General features: G+C 41.7%; 1 long non-coding RNA gene across 1 annotated transcript; it reads left to right on the forward strand.

Moving 5' to 3' along the window:
• The first annotated feature begins 5,449 nt into the window (after positions 1 to 5,449).
• On the forward strand, positions 5,450 to 20,567 carry LOC147757854 (uncharacterized). Its single transcript, XR_015321274.1, has 5 exons — positions 5,450 to 5,685; positions 6,383 to 6,549; positions 18,091 to 18,208; positions 19,195 to 19,244; positions 19,631 to 20,567. It is a non-coding gene; the product is annotated as an uncharacterized LOC147757854 (long non-coding RNA).

Genomic DNA, 20,567 nt, shown 5'->3' on the forward strand with positions numbered 1-20,567 from the left:
AGCACGAAATGCTTGCTGCGGGAGAAAAGTTTTAGCGTTTCTTTAGATATTACATTGCATTTGTTTCTCGCATTATTCCTGCTCCCCTCCTTTTTCATCATTCTTTTGTTTTCCTAGCAAAACAGTTGCTTAAACTACCGTCGAACTCGAAGCATTGACTGCATCCGTCACGACACACCGCCTCTGGGCTATCTGCCCCACCGCAACTACCGCTGACAGTCATAGGTCCTTCTACGCGGTAGAAATGACTTGTCTTGTGCCTTTGAAGCAGTAGGCTCGCCAGCTAGCAAGAAGGTAGCCTAACTTTCAACAGAGAAATTTCCTGTTTAGATTCATCAGTATTTAGTTATGCTAGGGACTCGGCAGTCACTGTATAAGTGCTATTAATAATTGTAGAGTAAGAGGGAAGGTTAAGAAAGGTCTCCGACAGTATTGAACAATGTGGTATAGCCAGAGGGGAAAAGCAGTCATATAATATGTGGGCTGACAACAACCTTATGGGTCCTGTCTGGTCATGCGCCAAACGACTGTATAGTTGCGAATACGAAGGACGAGCCTTTTTGTTTGTATGTGTTTGCGGCTTGAGTGGACACGGCAGAAGGTAGACCCTTATTGATAATATTTGTCATATTGTGTCCGTACTCTTACGACCGTAGCCTAAGACTGACATGGGTTTATTTCGTGCGGAGGGCCAAAATGATTTTTTGTGCGAAACTTCTTTTGATTTTTCATAGAACTTAGTACGGTAGCGGCAGCGATCGTAGCCGTATGCAGAGAATACCGGCTCTTACGCATTAGAAAATACTTGCAAAAGCCGCAGCTATTGCAACAGATGATACGTCTATTTGTTCACGGATGAGGGTGCAGGCATCGGGAGTCCATAGGACAGACCGCATAACCAACCAGTAACGAAAAGAAATAGTAGAAATACGTTGTATTACATCGGGGCTGACACTCAGCAATGTAGATTTGCGGGTCAAAAATTTTCAATTGGCATTTCCTCCTCCGAAGTGGTAACTTTTGCGTAACTTTTTACTGTGCACTTCACCGTTCAAAACGAATGTAGCAAGTGATTTTTTTCAATCAGTTCGATAAAGGGTGTAGTTTTCGATGTTTGCGTCATAAAGCTACTATTATAGAGTAGCATAATAATACTAGTCCAGAGCTTTCATTCAAAAATGATATTCGAGGAATTTCTTGAAGAAGACTTGTGTAATACTGAGCAAAATGTCGGCACACATACACCACTCGCACATATCATCCAAACTCATGGAGGAGCTTGGACGCAGTGAACTGGCCTATTCGTAATATTTGAGCAAGACATATCAGTAAGGTCCACATGTCAAACAGGTGGTCCTTTGAAGATTGTTATCAGTAGCCGACAAATGGATGATGAATACACTGTGCAGTACTGTTAAAAACCCGGCATGCTTTTCGAACGCAGCGTCCATGCGGTTCTGCTCTATGAAGAATTAAGGCTGGATGACTTCCTTGGCCTTGAAGACCGCTCAGTGGCCGCAGAAAAGTTGACTGGTACACGACCTGCAATTGAAATAGCCAACATTCGCCCTCGTGCGTTATCAAATCAAGTGGGGTAGGATATCGGTGTGAATGCAGCTTTGTAGGGAAAATTAATAGATCTCTTTCTCAATTAATGTGCTATGACGTATTCGTCTATAAAGCTTACGCAGTCTTATGCACTATTTCGGATATTTTATATAAAACTAAAGCGAAATTTGCATTTAGCTAGGTTTGCTTACCTGTGCTCATTCAGTTAAAGAAAGCCTCGGCAATTTAAAATACTCTCTAAAAAAAAAGACTCTAGGGACCTCAAGACAGCCAATTAAAGTCCTCGAAGGTAACACGCCACACGATGCATATACGTTACCATGGAAAATACGTCAAGTTCATAGACGACTAGATTATAATTTCTTCATGAGTCAAGCAGACGCTAGCAGACCAGTAGCAATTTCATTCAGCAAGTTCATTAATTGTTCCAGGTTTCAATAAAGATTCTAAAGGATTGTTCATTATGACATTAAAATGTAACGATTAGGGATATATACCGATTGAGTATAGCAGTGGTTGTTCATGCACTTTTAGATACTCTAATTTTCCTTTTTAATTTCCTAGTTCCTGCTACAGCTTACTGCTCTGGCCCACAGTAAGGATGAGATACATAGCTTCCTTTGTCCTGCTTTGAACATTTGCGGTCGCGGCATACGCAATCTACATCTAACTCAAGGTTAGACTTTTTACTGGACCTTAGTGACGATGCGTGCACGTACATCAAATTGTAGGACTAAAACGAAAACTGCTGCGGCCAGTGGACACTATGGATTTAACCGACTTGCCCATCCTTCAGGATGGTGCGACCGCCACACGACACGTGCCCAAGTCAATTTACTCTCTTCGCGCGTGCCCGCGCGAAGGAGTATCCGTAAAGACTTCGGAGGCAGGCCGCGCTTCGATGAAGATCGGAGATTGGAGGATAGCGCATATGCCACTGTGGCCGCATCCGTTGTGAATAAGGTCCAACCCATCGAAAAGTGTTTTTTGTAGTGGAAAAACTACGTCGCAGACTAAGTTGTTCGTAGATTCTTCTAGCGCCGGTCTTCACGACAGTGTACAATTGCCCGACCCATATTCATGCAGTTTCTAGTCTACATATCGATTTCTCCAAATTCGAAAATTCTAAAAATTCGAAATCGATATCACCAATTGCCGGCGCTATAGTTCAAAATTACTGCAATAAAAGTTATTGTCGTAAACGGACATTGTGACAAATCTCCTTCATGGCGATTCTTTTAAAGAAATTTAATTTTTACTCTTAAAATAGGCCTCTCGAACAACGCCGCGTAAAGTATTGCATGCATGGTTTGTGATCAGTCGATAGCCTCGAGAATTTACAATGATTACGAAACCCTGTGGCTTGTGTTTGATGGGCATCGGGCGGGGCTGAAAGTCTGATGTCGGCTACCAGTTTTTTCGAGAACTTTACAGTTTTGATTACATTCAGCCTTTTTGCCGTGTATTGTCAGTGTAGTTGTTATTTGTTAGCTTGTCACATTAGATCGCATCAGTCTACGCCTCGGTAAATATGTGTCAGGTTTTATGTGATATCAAACTAATGTGGGGAAAGTACATCAAGCAATTATGAGGTTTCGTAATGACGATACGATTGGCAATGCGTATATAGAAAAACGTGTTACTCAATATGACGTCTCCCTCGATCCTCTGGTACGTACAAGCACGCCAATAGTTGTGTTGCGGCAGAGTAAATGGAAGATCTACGACATGTAATCAAACATATCGTAGTTTTACCTTTTTGGTTTGTTTAAATTCCCTACACAATTGACCTGTAACCGTTCATAGATACAGTGACTTCACACGTTTCGCCTAAATGCATGACGGGTACGTACCCCAGAGAATGGTCACGCCGAATCTTTGTAAGTATGTATCCTTAGTCCAATTTATTCGTGGTAATTAACTTGTGTGTGTATATATATACATTTCAGTATGTTTCGATCGACTGCGTATGTAAATCACTGGGTTTCTGTTACCTTTATCTACAGCTCGCCGCTAGCGGCAAAATCCGTCCTTCCTTTCTTTTGACAAAGATAGTGTATAGATCAAAGAGTTCTTGTGGTGCCGATCGGCGTCTGCATCTAAGTCGATTTCGTTCATTCTACTTATCAACGGACTTTCTATAGTTCGCTCCGTGTCATTAGCCCGAACGCAGTAAAGGGCGTACCTGCTGATGTTTAGAATGGCACAGTCCTCTCCGTTAACGTTCGAACGATCTGAAGCGTCTAGCCGGCGAGTTCGTCAGACGCTCTTGGGTTCTAACGTACGCGTCTCCTGCCACCACGTTCAGTTTCCATTAACTTGATGCCGTTTTCAGTTGTTACTGTGCTGGTGACCTTCATAAGTAAAACATGACGCTAGGCGTATTTCACACTCAAAAACAGACATTACGGGTTACGTACGTGGTTGACGTTAAACGCCGTTGGGACATCTGCCCCTCTCCCCCATCCTCCCCCACCTACTGAGTATATCATATTTGTAAAGGGAAGCTTCGCGGTGAAGCGACTGTCTGGCACCAAATCGAATGGTTAGGGCAGATAGCCTTGATTACCGCATTACCGCTTCTCGATACGAGCGCAAATCTCTCGCGTAAATATCGGTTTCAACTCTATGACGTCTTCACTTCGGACGCTACTCCTCTCGTAAGCAGACTCCTATTGTTCTGAGCTGTCTGTTGGCTTCTACACACACAAAAGCAGTCCACGAATTGACGTACTAACAAAAGCCTATATCTAATCGGATAAATAACAGACGCCAGCTCAAATAATATCCGATTGTTTTCTACTATAGATTCGTTGTAAGCCCAATACTACCACCAGTAGCAGCTGTATTGTAGATGAAAATTCAGGACATCTGCATGGTAGAAATGTGTGCGTGTTTGCCTTCGTTCTCTGTTAAAGCCTGACGCGAAAATTGGTTCCTATTGTTCAAACTGGTTGTCGTCAAAACAATGAAAAAAAGAGGCGGCACAATCGAAAAAATTGAATATTTGCGTGAATGCAGGCCCCTGATATGTATCATAGAATGAATGAGACAGTACGGAAAAGCTAACTTTGCTAACTAAGTCTGGATATAAATCAATGGCTAAAAAACAGGTTAAAAAAATAACACTAGAAATCAAAGGAAATAGGTAGGAAAGTAGACTTACCATCATGTAGGCAAAGATCCCGCTAAAAGTTCACTTGATTTATCAGCGTAACATATTAAGAGTAAAATTAAGGTTAATTAAAGGTTTAACTAGTGAAACTACAAAGGCTCATAATAGCAAGAGTTCATTTCTTCTTTCAGATCGGACGTAATCTGACTTGGAAGACGCCTCGATGCCAAAGTCGTCATTTTTAAAAATTATTACAGAGCTTTTTGAGGCGATCAAAGCCTCTTATAGGAAATGCGTGCTTAATCGACATTAATATTGATTGGACTGGGTATCTGTTTAAACTTAAGGTCACGTCACGAACATCATAAAATACATGATTAGCCATCTGAACATCAACCGTGAACGACGATGATACGTCATAGATTAAGTGTTAAGTAAATGTGTATTCCTGGCTAAGGCTAAGGCTTTCGGGCTGAACTAATCGCCTGTTCCCCCAACAACCTAGATCATTGATGCTTCCATCTTTTATTTCTTGTGCAAACAATTAGAAAAATACAGGGCACTTCAGATTTGCATCAGCAATACTCTAAAATCAAACACCGGTCGCCAGTTTCTCGCTATGAACCACTACTATTTTTGTCATTTACTTCATTGCTTCTCTCCCGCCTCTCCTCTCCTCCAGGCGGCGCTGCCCTTTCACTTTCTCCCTTTTGTCTTTCAGAAAGCGCGCGCGCTTTTTGAATTTTCACTCAAGTGTTTCGAGTACTTGCCTTCGACTCTGTTTGCATGGATGTGCGACGATGTAGGCTGCGTGTGGGCAGCAGATGTCCCGCTGCCGTGGGGTCCGCGTACCGCCAGGCCAAGACGGTGCTGGTGGACGAATCGGAGCTTCGCTTATGCCTAGGGCTCTATGCTTTAACTTACTACTGATGCATCGAAACCCCAGTAGTAGCAGCGCCATCAAGCTAAAATGTGCTCTCTACCTATAATGCCACCAACCGGTAAGTTATCGCCGAACTCCTCCCTATGACAGGCAGCTTGACTACTGGTAGAAGCAATATCTGCATACCGCTTGTCGTTCTACACCTTTGTAGTAACGGCCGGCATCGAGTTATAGCGGGTTCGAATCGAGTATTGGCTCGTGCTGCTTGCTGCAGCCCCATTCGGAGTCAGTCGGGCCTCGACTAGTGCTCCAGCGCTCCGCGCCTGTTGTCGAGGAACCGGTTGTCCTCTGACACTCAGCCGAACCGTTCGTGTCAGCAAGCTTTAGCAAGCAAACCGACAGATCGACAGCAGCCTCCTGTTCTCATATCTGACATAGACTGTTCGGTGTTTGTTGTGCCCTAGATCTGAGCCGTTATTGTGCCATCTCAGTGTTCATGGCGCTGACGCCGTAGATCGATAGGAGCAGGTCATCGCGAATTAGTCTCGCGGCTCGCAAGCGATCTGGCGATTAGTGTACGGCACGGCACCATTCGTTGCTGAACCGGTTAGACCGAACGGGCCTGGTCTTAAAGGATGACGCACCGGAAGGACTTGTTTATGGTTCGGTATCAAGTCGAACGCCAGTAGAGGCCGTGTGGGCCACGAACGTCACAGCGCTTGGTACCATCTTTGCCGCTGATGTACTGACACCAACATGGCTTGAAGTGACCATACAAATCGAGTTGTACTGACACATGTATCGGATTCCAACAGGCGACTGGACAGAAGATCAACGGGGGTTCTCGACGAATCGTTGGGGACGAGCCATCGCGGTAATAGGAATGGTGCGGCTCAGGTTAACCGGCAACTACGAAGGAGAAAACAAAAAGAGTGGTTCTGGACAATCGTCACCGGGGTCAGCTGTTCGTTCACTGTTGACGGTAGCTATCGAAATCTGTTGCATTCTGTACGTGGTTTTAGACTTTTGCTAGGTATAAGGCTAGGGAGGTATTAAGCCGGTGAAGGAACGAGGCAGCCATTAGGAGTCAAGAAGGCGCCCTAATCCATTATAGACAAAGTTCATACTTCGGCTACTGACAATGGCACACGTGCCTAATGGACGTGTAATGAGCGGCAAGGAGAAACTTTCAAGGGAAGAAAAGCGTATCATCAAAATGACGCAGGAGGTAATTGAGTAGTAAACGAATGTGGACGTTAGATCAATTCATCTCGATACTTCACCATGATCCAGGGCTATTGGCAAAGCTTTGTCAGAGTATTGGTGAGTTCCAGTTCTGCCTGAACTGCTAGAGGACGTACTGCGCACAGCGTATTGGTCATATGGTGGGCATAGAGATGCGGCTGTAACCAGAAGATAAAGCGTGACAGACTGGCTTCTTATGAATCTTCAGCTATCATGATTTTGGATCATTTGTCAAATAACGGGACTCAATAAGGAAGGCAGATGGCTGGCGAATGAAGTACTAGTGACGTATAAAACAAGGTTAATAAAAAAGCATTGAGGCTAAGAGAGACGCTGGTAACACGTGTATTTTCAGGGAAGGTCAATATACACTTATAATTTACTCAAACGATTAGGACCAAGAACTATAGACTACCGAAATGAATGTTAATACTGTTTACTTAAACAGTTATATTTAATCGTTAGAACGGATAGAGAGTCGGATACGCAACCGTGAAAAGTTGGAGTCTATCATCAGCCACGGATTAGTTCTTGGGTTCCTAAAATAAGTTTACAGCGCAATTGGGCAGACCACATGCTGCGCCAAAACATTGGAAGCGGTCTTTACAGTTACCCATTGCGAGGATAATGATACTGACAGCCGTTGAAAGCAAATGTAGTTTATATTGACAATCAAAGTTATTTCTCATTCTACTGTGTACTTAGATCTGTTAGCCTAGGAGGCTGTCTAATGGCAGCTTATTACTGTTTTGTATTTAGCGGGGCCACTAAATAATGCTTCTTGCACTTCATTTGGGGTCCTATCTATGTTTTACACGGTAAAATAAGCGACTACTTTCGGCAAGCACTGTATACGGCGCATTTTCTTTACCCTGTTTTGCTCGGAGAACTGTGTTATTGTACGTCCCGTGCTTTTGCAGTGTCGTAGAATTCGTGAACCTATATCGAAACCCAGCAACGTATACTTTGGGATTATGCTTGGCTGTAGCTCAAATTGGGTTTTTTGCCTTGATCTTGCACCGGGCCATGCATCAGCTGTCTGCGTCAACCATCCCGAACGTCTTTCTAGAAAGTTGTGCTTAGAAAGACGCGTTCGAGCATCTGAAAGCTGTACTAATGGCAGCTTCGAACACTCAGGCGCAAGGTGAGCCAGGCGCGTGACCTCGGCGATCTCGTATAGTCTAACCTTTTCCCAGTGTCGACAGATGGCAGCTGCTTGCCTGTAGTAGAACGGCCGTGGTTCTATACGCTTTTGCATAAGAGATATAAGATGATAGTTTACATGACGTAACTTACATGATACGTGTCTATTTTTTGTGCAAAACAAGAAAGACCGGTAAATTCAATTAAACCACGATAGCTATGACAGAAGGAATTATTAGATGTTGTATTTTTTTTGTCCGTTTTTCCGTTCAATTGTCTATAGCTCTCAGCTTTCAGTTAAGAACGGCGTTAACCTTTACTTATGACCTTCTATCATTCGCCTAACACAGAAGGTCATAAGTAAAGTAGGGTATTCGTTCCTATATTTTTTTCGCTAAAAAAAAAATTAGAAATCGATCTTTATAATAAAGTTTATTATAAAAGATTTATTCATATGTATACAAATTCGACAGTAATATATAATATCTCTTTAATTATATAATAGCTACGTATATTGTGGCTGTTTAATGTTGTGCGGTTTTTAATGTGGCTATGTGCTTATTATTGAAGGCTCAAAAAAGGAGATACCGCTAAGGTTAAAAGGTCCCATACAAGAAAACGAATACAGCCGTTCAAGCCGCTGCTTTACATATATGGCAATAACTATGAACCAGATAGCAACAATGTTTACAGGTGCAACAACTAACATGTTGAAAAATCAATAAATTAGCCTCAGTTCTATGTATTTTTAGTAGATACGTACACCCAGATCTGATCTGATAAATTGATAACCTTGCTATCGCTGTGACATGTCTGAAAGTTACTTTTTGCAAACTTCGTATTTTTCCTCTATCCTCGAAATGGACCAACTGCTTACGAGCAATTTTAGATGAGAAATGTTATTCGGGAAGCTTAATCGAATTCATTTTTCTATTGAAAAAAATAATAACGATCAATATACGACAACATTTCGTAGAAGAAGTGTGGTCTTATTGGTTCGTAAACATACCCTTGCCATGTAGCCATGGGAACCGCTGGTTTTTTTTCTAGCGTTGGCAAATAATTGCCATAGCATAAAATTACCACGCGCTCTCATAGATCTGTTAGGAATGGAAGTCCCAGATCAGTCGAGCTAGACTTTTAAGTGAAAGGAAATGATTTTAGGGGTTTCGGATTTTTTTACTTAAGGCTAGCTGTTTTAACCAGTTCTCGTGGCGAATCGACTGAATCACATCCGTGGACAGATTCTAGTTTTTTCTTCTTAAAAACGCCATTTTGCTTTAAATAAACATAGTTTTCTAAGGTGTAATCTCCCCGGGTGTTCATTATATCATTGGTAAATGGATATTCCGCTCGGGAGAAAAATTATTCTTCGTAGCAGAGCTTTATTGACTTGTTTAATAAATTTATAAGAAAAAAACAGAGATATAGAAATTAAAACCTCTCACACAATACTGCCATAAGTAAATGAAAGTTATTTTTTTCTAATATTGCCATCTGAAATTGGCAGTTTTTGTTGACTTGTCATCAACCTCTAATGACTTGGCCATAAGATCTTTTCGTGCGTGGTGCAGTCCACGAGTCAGCTTATTATATTTATTGATATTAGTTATACTAGCGTAATATCTGTCGATATTAGACGTGTAACCCTAAGAATCTATTTGCCCACGAATTTGCATATATTACCTAAAATCGCCTAGCCTCAATGACTAGCTTCACCGTAGATTACTTATCCGTCTTCTATCGACCTGTGCGAATTATAAGACACTACGTTAGAGACCCCGACAGAGTTTAGCTTTTCTAACAATACGCATACGTCTTCACATACTCTTTATAGGAGTACCTTCTGTTTTGACTATTCTCGCTCACTTCCGATTTCCTGTCCCGCCAAAGATTCCAACCGCTATCCTGCACGGCCTCATTAACCTCATCCGTAACCGTGCGCGCTAATGCACATCAGTTTGTCCAGTCACATCCACCTTACTTGGAAGCACCTTTGCTATTGTTCTAAAGTTGTTTAAAGAGGTGCGCAGTCCTCAGTGGTCGATGACCAGAACCCCTAACGGTCGCCAGCGACACCATAAGTGCTACACACAGCCCGCGATTGAATGTCTCTCTGGCTATGTGCACCGTTGTGAGGCGGTTGTTCACGCTTCGTTGCACGATTCAGAATTGGGTTGAACATTGCCTGGCCACTGTCGTCTGCTAATGTGCACTGGCGCCGGAGTTTCTCCTCGAATCTCCCGCAAAACGCTTAGCGACGAAGACCGTGGAAGAGAGAACGATCGAGGGGGAATAAAAGCTAGAAATGGCACGTCGAGCCAAGTGTAGCAGGATTGACGAAGACTTGCCGAGCTCGCCGCCCCTAGCTCTAGTCGGCTAACCGCGCACACAGTGCACTGGCATCGGATGGCCCTCATCGGTAGCTTCGCTGATCGTGGCGCCCTATCGGTCTAAGGCCGCTCCGCCTCCACAACCGTCGCCACGCGATCAGACTGACTGAACTGGTCATCAGCCATCAGAGCAAGTGATGGGACGACTGCAAGAGTCAGAGAAAGCGGGAGAGAAGACGATGAAGTAAAATCTCTAGGGTCGCCCGCCAATACAAACACCAGTTACAGGAAAGCAGTGAACACCGCCATCGTGAGTACGAAAAGGACCGTTAGAATGCACTCAAAAAAAAGCTGCGTACGACTTGCTCCCTGTTATGAGGGTAGCGGACATCATCAAAGGGAGTATGGCTGTCTGCAGTTGGTGTAAGGCCTATCGTGGTGCAAGGCTAATATTTGCTTTTTGCAATGACTTAGGACAGTATAATATTTAGATATTCTTTTTACCTGTATCTTAGTCGCGTACGCGTGTTCACTGAAAAAAAAATAAAAGAACATTTAATTTTGTCATTTTTCATGATGTATTTGCTAAGCAGAACAATACGCCCTTTTCGTTATCACTACCCGCAACATGCCATTTTTTTGTTCTAGCTCTGTTCTGTACGTCGTTTATCTCAAACATCCTCTACATTGATAACCTCGTAGCGGCGTGAGGCGTCGTCACCGCCCAAAGGTGAGACTAGAGCCAGAATCCGATATGGAGGGTGCCAGGGGAACAGTTGGGGTTACCCACGTACTGGTGAGTACTCCGTCCACGCGGGTCCATCAACAGTCATTGGCTCCCAACGGTGAGCGCCTAGCTAAGCTGGCGCGAGAGGGGCGCGCAGGTGGGTGGCGAAAACCGTTGGAGTTCGAAATGATCTCCTATCCAGAGTTTCAACCTCCGAGAAACAGGGAGAGAGGAATTGAAGTAGAGCGAACGGCGGTGCCGAGAGGCCGCTCCGGTTTCGAAGGTGAAGTCCACGCGCCTGGTAGAGCACAGGCCCAAGTGCATCTGCTATTGTATATTGTGTGCGTTTCGCTAAAGAGCAACTAACCACCATTGGTCTGTACGAGCTGGCAGGGGGACGGTCGTGATAGGAGAAAAGTGGCTAGAACAAGTCGTGCTTCATATTGACGGATCCGTTAGATGGGGTGTCAATAGCAGTTGGAAGCATAGGGGTAGAGGGAGTAACAGGCGAGTGTTTGAGAGCACATAGGGGGAAACGTGAGTAGGACGTGGGCGGGTATCGAGTCCATTTCACAGGTAGACATCCGCTTAATGACGACGACAAACTTTTGCTGGTTTGCCGTTGGCCACTTCACAAGCCATTGTGAACAAATCGCAAGCAATATGAAGTAACGTAATCGAGTCGTAGTAAAAAGAAGCACGGAGCCAACCTATTACGTTAGGTACTCAATATGTGAAACTGAGGCACTTCTGCTTTTCATCTGTATCAGCTAAGTAAATCACTCGTATCTATATAACTTATTAGGCAATAAGTTCGCTTTTAAATAATACAGAACATAGCTGAAAGACGTCGTCGCATTAACTTTATCATGTGTAGCTCGCAAGCACAGCAAGAGCGCATAAACCTTTAAAGGCGTCCTGCAAACAACCTTTAAAAACGCCTGCACACGCTGCGGTTGCAAACCTGCTCTATTGCTTGACTGTATGACAGCAAGTTAGACAGTATACCAATACATATATGAAACACGTGGCACACACAACCGTGGTTGTCGGAGCGCTCAGGTGAAAGGGCGGGATGAGCGAACGAGAAGAATAAACCTGAAAGCTTAAATGTGCATTTTCGCGGACGGGAACCAAGCCAAACACTATGGAGAAGAGCATTCTCGATGCCAATTGGTGGGTTACACAGCTGGATATGGACGACCGTTAGACCCGAACCAACTGATCGAATAATGGGTCGTCTGCTTCAGCCCAGGGTTACGTGAAAATCTGCTTGGGTCTAGAGGTAATTGAATTATTGTAATGTCGTTGCACTGCTATGCTTTCTAAGATTGATAATGTTCATTATACATATTCATTAAAAGCAGACCGTTAAGTTGAGCAACGGATAAGGCTAGAGATCTTGCTGTGAAGATTCTACTTGAAAAGGCCACACAATAATAAGATTTTATCGATTAGTTTGCGAAGCTTTGAAGAGAGCCAATGACTGGTCGACTAAGCAGAAGCTTCATAGGTTTCTGCGTGGTGATGTTTTGAGCGCCTTCAAAGCTAATAAATCTAGTAATAAAGAAAACGGTCAATGATTTTCAGATTTTCTTAAGACTACTGATTTTCGTCTAAAGATCTTAGTCTAGCTCAAAGGTGCAATTAGGATCCATTTGTATATATTGTCGATAGGGGAGGTGCTGGTACACAATGAGTGACAACGACATCAGTTATTGAATTTAAAGTAGTTATTACTATTGAATATAACTATATTTGGGATGAATTACATTAAGCTGTTATAAGGGCGATAGCTTTTAAGGAAGTTTTGTTTTTAATTTGTCTTAGATATATCCTTTTTATTTCTTGCAAACTTTTCTCAACGCTCTGCCATTCGCCTTCCTGTACGTAAGATTTCTATCAATGATTTTTCGAAGTAAACCGGCGCTAAGATATACAAGTTGTTTAGAAATCGGGCTTTTTAAGAGACTAGCAGCCTGGTAATCACACCGGGTCAGATTGGAAAACATGAGCGGATTGAAGTCAACGTTCCATATTCCTCTACTTAATACAAAGGGTGACTGAGGCATGGCGATGAGATCTACCGTTATCATCCTGTATCATCCTTTCGAATACCGGGTCAGCGGCCTATGAGTCCCTGGAGGGACTCGAGATAGCAAGCTGTACCCATTGCTTTATTCTTGCCGAGTTTCTTATAGCTTCAGATGCCCTTGATGTCCATTGTGAATACTACCGTCATCCAGTGTTCGAATTTACCCGACGCTACCCTTGAACTCGATTTTCCTCCAAGGCGGCGTCATTCTCTTACCTAATTTCTGTCCGATTGATGGTAGAGACTGAACTGTGCCTCGTCTATAGCGACCGGATGCATCCGGCGAGATTTTCGTGAATTGAAATTCCGCACATTGCACGTGGGACACATCACGGGCATTGTCAACTGGCCGGGCATATCTTCACGAGGCACTTATTTTTTCCCTCAGTTTCCAAATTTTAACTATTTAGGTTGAAATTATACGACACGTTACGGATGAAATGGCTGTTTTGGCCAATAGAAGCCTTAAACTCTCATGAATAGCTTTCTCGATTGCGGCTGTGTATTTTTGTTGATCGAGACTTGACATCTACTCGTCTATTTTCGGTTTTCGGTGACTAATTTCGGTTTTTGAAACCGTTTGCGCCATATTGCGCCGTGAGGCCCCTTTGCCTAATGTCTCAACGAATCTCCGATGAATTTCCGCAGCCTTTGAGGAACAAAAATTTGGCCACTGAGCACTGATTTTTAAGATTACATGTTATTTTTTCGTTTGAACTTGTTTCGCCTACAATTACCTAATCTGGTTTTTATTCACAGATTTCTAAAAAGGCTGGAATATTTATCAGCTGACTTTCCTAGTTAAAAAGGTACTCAATTTCAAAGTCAGCCGAATTCGCGTTTGATGGTCTATTTATTGTGACTTCATTTCCTCTGCTTTGCAAGCTTGTCCGTTATTATTTTATGTTACATATTTTATCATAAGTACTACGTCTTAATACTTAAGCCTGATTTTTATGTTTACCACGACAAAGCTAAACGACATGTCAAAGTCCAGCTTGTAGCCTAATTAAATAACTAAATTCCGACATAGCCAGCTGAAAACGTTGCTAAAATATAGTCACAATAAGTAAGAAATCATTATGATGCCGAACGTTTAAAGAAAAATAAGCTTATTAAATTTCACAGGGCGGCCTACAAGTAGTAATTAATAGAGTTTTTTTTTCGATATCAAGGTATATTCAATTAATTAACTTTATAGTGTTATTATAAGCCTGGGCCTAGAAACGATTCGACGAAAGACCCCATTGCGCAGTCACGATAGAGCATGTCACTGAACAAATGAAACATAAGCTTCCCTGAGAAATGAGCGCACAACTATTACTAACAATGTGCTTTTTTTTAAAATATATATATTCTTTCTTCACAGGATGTATGCTAGATTTGCGAAAGGTCTAAATTGTAGCAAATTTTGACAAACATCCATTTTTTTTTTAGCTATTGTAGAAATAATGTTGTTGTAATTAAATAGAAAAACTAGAGAACGTTTAGTAGACCCGGTTAGCAAATACACTTGTCATGGCGTCCGTTTTTAAAGTTAACTACACTCGTCGTGAAAACAATTAATTATATATTGCGTACTGGTATATAGAACAGTAATTAAGAAACAGGTGATTGATTCTGAGACCGGCATTGTCGTCGAGTCGAACCAACGGTGCTTCAGATTTGTAAGCACGTTTCGTTGCGGGTTGTCATTTGTAACTCTGTGCCTGATATCAACTCTTCGATCAACTCTAATTCTGACCGGACACGCTATTTAGCTTTTATACGATTCATTTAAGTTAGAAACAGTCGTTTTTGTTCCGATGACGGCCAAGCTAAGGGAGGGCTAACGCGCAAAACGACTCTCACAGAAGCCTATCTAATAAAGAAAGAATCTCGGCAACGAGCAGCATTCTACTAATGCACAGGAAGTACATAGCCGAGGATTGCCATTCTACATGGCCGAGAGAAAACACGCGTAGTTGTATCTAAGAGACTCGAGATCCGGCCTGGTTGCAACGCTCTGAGGTGCTCTAGGTCAAGGACATGTATTAAACGTGTTTCAAGAAAGTCATTTTGTTGGCGTTCTTATATGTCGTTCTGTGTACCGTTATCTATACATGTGTATCGGATCCATGGAGCACTAATGCACAGCTACACATAGCTACCTGAGGACCTATGAGCAGCTGCTTTCTGACGGGCTTACATCACATGCATACGTATCGTAAAAATATCTTTTATGTGTCTGATATCCATGATTATTTGACTGATGAACAAAGGTACTTGTATTAGTTGACTTTGCTTCAGACATTGCTCCGACTTTCCTGGCCAACTATCACCAGACGGTACTTTCTAGATGTCATCCAGATATTTTACCGGTTCGACGTCTAGCGTTGATTGGTTCTCTAATTTGAACTATGTTAAGGTGCGCCGTTTGTCGATATCGTTGCAAGACGGGTGTGTCTGACAGTTCCTTTCGATAGAATACAATGATCCCGAAATGATTCCCGAAAAATGTCTGTATTTTTTTAATCAGCCTTTTCCCCGTTATTATCTTTACTGTTTATTGGAAAACTCTGCGTGTACATGTTGCTGCGTATGGTTTTCATTTCTTAAATTATTGACTCATGTGCTCAGCTGTTATTATGCTTCTATTTTATCACTAATTGTTGTGTGGCAAAGTATTTAAGGCAAGATTCTTTTTTTGTTTAACTGCTAAATCTAATCCAAAGTGTGTGTATAGATGATAAAAAGATACTTTTTTAATAGATATAAGGGTATAATTATTTCTGTCTCACACTTGTGACCGTTCTATTGAAAGATCATCAATAAAATAATTCGGTCACTTTATTTATAGATTAGTTTCTATTTAGTATATTCCACATAGTACGAAAAAAGATCAGGGCTCTCTTCCGTTCACGTTCCTGACTAAGGATGTGGGTTCTTGATCTTCTTCTTCGTTCTTAGGCCATTTGGAACCTTGGTAGGAAAAGGTAGGTTTATGCCTTATAGCATTAGTGCACGATACCTAAAGCTGGACCTCTCTCCCTTTTCAATTCGCCAATAACTTCGTAGTAGTAATCGTGCGTCCAGCAATGCTGGTAGAAAAAAGTGTCGCCGCATACAAAAATTTCCAACGTAATCAAATTTTGGGCTAATCACAGGCCAAAAGCTGTAAAAAAACGAAAAAGTTTCAAAAGTATTCGGCGCTCATGGACCACATCTAGACGACCTGATACTGAAGACTGATATTTTTTTTCAATATATTTGTTAATATCTGACTTAAAAAAAAAAAAGATTTTTTAAGCCATTCTAAAAAATGTGGAGCTTTTTGCGTGGAACTCGTCGAGGATCCCCCGCTTTGCCTCACAGAGAGTCTCCGACCCGTTGATCATCGTCACCTTTTCAAATAAGTCGAGTACGACATCAGATCATTTATAATTTTTTTTTTAACTATAGTGGCATAATAAACATGCATATAATATAAAATATTATTAAAAATCCTCTTAACGAACGATCTGAACTGACGTACATAATATTATTGATGATCAAAGCTTTTCAAACCTTTAATCTTGTTTGACTTCTGTTATAGCTGCCAAAGGAAGTTATATATATGTCAAAGAAGGATATATTAGCCGCCTGGTGGTTTAGCTTTCTCTGTGCAACAGAAATACATGTTACTTATTCGAAAATACAAGGTGATTGGATTAAATTTCTATTTTTTTTTAAAGCGCAGCGTTATAAATCCCATTATTCAAAACTGACGCTGAGTAAAGGCTCGTTACGAGGGGCATATGCATAAGCGGTGAACCATGGGCAAAGACAGTGGCTCGCTATTGCAATTTAAACAAGCGTAGGCTATGTTCCAATTTCTCCGCGCTCCACGAAGGGCTAACGAGATAGTAAGCTTCTTCGATAAGCTCAAATTATCCCTGTCTAGCGTCGCAAGCAGCAGGTTCCAGTGTGGTATGACAAAAAATTCACACCAGCTAAACAAAGGCGGACAGCGGCGGTGACAGATCGACGAACATTCCTGTTTATGTGGGGTCGCCAGGTACTACCGAGAAAATCTGTTGGAGTTAATCGAACATTTTAGACAACTATAAACGATATATATTATATATAAACGACTTTTATGCCTGGTACTGTCAAAACGCACTGCTTCAGATGACTGGCTTCCAGCAAGGAAGTGTGGTGATAACACGCTTGCCTACTGAGCTTCAGGACATGTAGCACTCCAGGTTCAACACCGGGCATATACAGACTTCATTCCTTGCTGGAAGCCAGTCATCTGAAGCAGTGCGTTTTGACAGTACCAGGCATAAAAGTCGAAACATTTTTTTAGAGTTAAAAGCTATGAAGGTTGACGGTTAGCCAAAAAATTAACAGCCTATAATTCCTAGGGCGTTATTTTGCCCCTATTGTAATGGGGACTTATTTAATTAAAATTAAGAATTTATCAGCTTTTCGTATTTTAAGAAGAGGTAAAAGAAGGGTTTTACGGGAACACCCTGTGTTACACACGGAGTAAGTTGAACAGTACTGCAGATTTATTTCCTTAGGTAAGGGAAATAATGGCGCCGGTACGAGCAGCACCCTCATATTCTAAATTTACTATATTGTTCTGATTATTGACCGTAACATTAAACCCCTCAGGTTGATTCGTCCCGCATCGCAAGATTTCTATAGAAAAAATTGTGTTTCATGTAAGTTTATAGAAAATCGCTTTTAACGTCTTTTTATCAAAAAAATCCTTCCAATGCACAATTCATCTCAGAAAATCCTGTATGATATATTCGGTGCATCCCGATGGAGTTATTCCATGTTCTTGTACCCAGTTAAATTGCACTCTTAACCATATTAGCCATTATCGTTGAGGGAATTAAGGCGGCCATTATCTTGACTTTTCAGTTGGACGTTACCAAATGTGTGCATCATATAGTGTGCAGACGAAAAGGACAGACAAGCACTGCTAACTACATTATCCGTATATTTCAGGTCAGAATCGTGGGAAAATGAAAGGATTTCCAGCGGGCACTCTACGAGCATGTACTTTCGTTACCAAGGTGGCACTCAAAGATGCGCATAGGCGCTCATGAGTCGAGATGTAGTCAAGGTAATGACGGATTTGAGTGTAATGGATCATCCTAGAAGCAATTAGAAGAACAACGGCCAGTTAGCCAGAGTAACTAGAACGTCTGCTCTGCAAAGCCAGTGTTCCTTTGCAGTCCGAATCAAGTATAAATGTTTAAAAAAAAAAAAAAGTAAAATCAACAAATTCTGTTTGCAATTGGGAACGAGTCTTCGTCTAGCCCAGTTTGATGTTGTAAAGCTTGCTTTCATACAGCGTATGATTTGGCAAACGACCTTTATTAAATTGTCTTTTTTCTAATATTTTCTATCTATTATCTAATATAGCTGGAATAAATTATCTAATTCTCATCGAAATTATATGATTTCACTGTACGTTCAGGTACAATAATAAAAATCTTCGAAGAGTTGTCTGACGCTTCCCTGTCGAAATAAATATCATAGCAAAACGCCGCTTTCTGATGGGCGAATCCAGCTTCACCCTTATTGCTGCTATGGGAGCATGGCCAACAGGCCCAATATGATGCTGATTGCCTACGAGGACGATCTATTATACCTCGATGGTACAACCGTAAACATTGCTCTGTCGATGCGCAATTGTAGACAAAAACCTTTCCGAGTGCTTTTTGTAGACACCGCAAACCCTGCTATAGCTACACACACGACTGTTGGTCGAGCCGTTGTTTCCAAGGCGCTAAACACAACAAAATTAAACACAGGCCAGACTTGAATTAGGACTTTCCGCTATTATCGAGTGAGCTATAATCGCCGGTTTAAGGGCGTGTTTGATTTGTTTGCGGGGCTATAATAATACTAACATACTTATTGCATCAGTGTTTATATGCCTGGCGATATTAGAACTGGGAGCCCACTGGTTAATTCAGCACGATCCAGCATACGGAAATAAAGGATTAGAATACTTTCTTTATCATATTTAGCAAATTTGAAAAAAAAAATGTATTTTTACCCATTTATAATAACGGTTAATTTTTTGATGATTTTTTTTTTCAGAACGGAACCGTTAAAAATAACGTCCGTACAACACACGTCGAGATTCCAAGGTAAACGTGTTGACCGTCACCGATTTGAAGTGCGTGTCATAACAAGCACTTATTTCCTAAGCATACATTCAGCATTAACAGAAGAAGTATGTTAATTATTGATGAAAAACAGGCTTAATATTTATGCTGATAGGGAACAACGAAAAACTTTTTTTGTAGATATTCGAGCAGCGTATCGTGCTGGTCGTTATAGGTAACGAGATGAGATCGATTCGTGTGTTCCACTTGTCTAAGGACAATTACAGTAAAGGAATTTCGTCCCTGGTCTCATTTGAAATTACCGGGCAAATGCAAAATCTAAGACGGCATTGTAACTATTTGATTTACCGCTCATTTAATATAGTAGAATTTTGTTATAAGCTGGTCACATGCTGTCCACTTGGCAGGCCACTTCACGAACTTGTCGTTAGGGGAAATGCCGTGCGTGCCCTGTCATTCGCGTAATGCTTGAACAAAGAGTAGGCGACCAAAACAGCTTCATGTGTTCGAGGTCAAGAAACCTTCGATGGCGTCCGATGATCCTAAAAGATCAGGCTAAGGAGTTTGGATGACATGGGTTTCGCTACGTATTCGACGGTCGCACGACGACTAATACGTAGTGTTGATAGAAACGTTGAAATTGGTCCGCCAACAAAGGGTAATGGATGGACACTGCGTATGTGTGCATTGAGCCGGTAAGTTTATTCAGTCTAACTGGCTATCACAGTTCAACTTAGTGAAATTATATTCGATGGCTCGCAACTTACAATTGGCTAGAATGCGTAGAGTTTTCAGGTCAGATTCGTCTGTCTTAGTTGTGCGCTGCTCTAGTTCAATGTAACGCCTCACGGCTTAATTACGGCAAGCTTTCTAGCAGCATAAAACGGACCGTATGTTGTTAACGACCTGTTTCAACTGCATAAATGGAGTTCTAGCTAGGGGTCGACGAGAGCTCTATATGAAAAAAATGATATCAAACAAAAAATTCACGGCTCTTCCTTTATTTGTGGACTCGTCTTACGTCTTCTATAGATATTGCCATAGGCCATCTGTGCGGTGAACGCTGCCTAGATAAACTGAGTTTTCTCCGGCAAAACAATTCACCCGTTCTACAATCACAAAAAATCAAATACTGTATATCAGTTGATTAGTTCATATGAAGGGCATATTTTGCCCCCTCATTTAATCGTAATTTATCAACAAAATTGTTATCGTGACCCGTCGGATATTACCAGATTGTACTGTTGAATATTTATAATAAAGCTTTATTAAATGCTGAACAAAATTCTACTTTATGTTCATATGAAGAAGTCAATGGCTGTGTTAAAAATATCTAATTTCTTT

This window comes from Varroa destructor, unplaced genomic scaffold (assembly GCF_002443255.2).
Source record: "Varroa destructor unplaced genomic scaffold, Vdes_3.0 BEIS01000002.1, whole genome shotgun sequence".
NCBI classification, from domain to species: Eukaryota; Metazoa; Arthropoda; class Arachnida; order Mesostigmata; family Varroidae; genus Varroa; species Varroa destructor.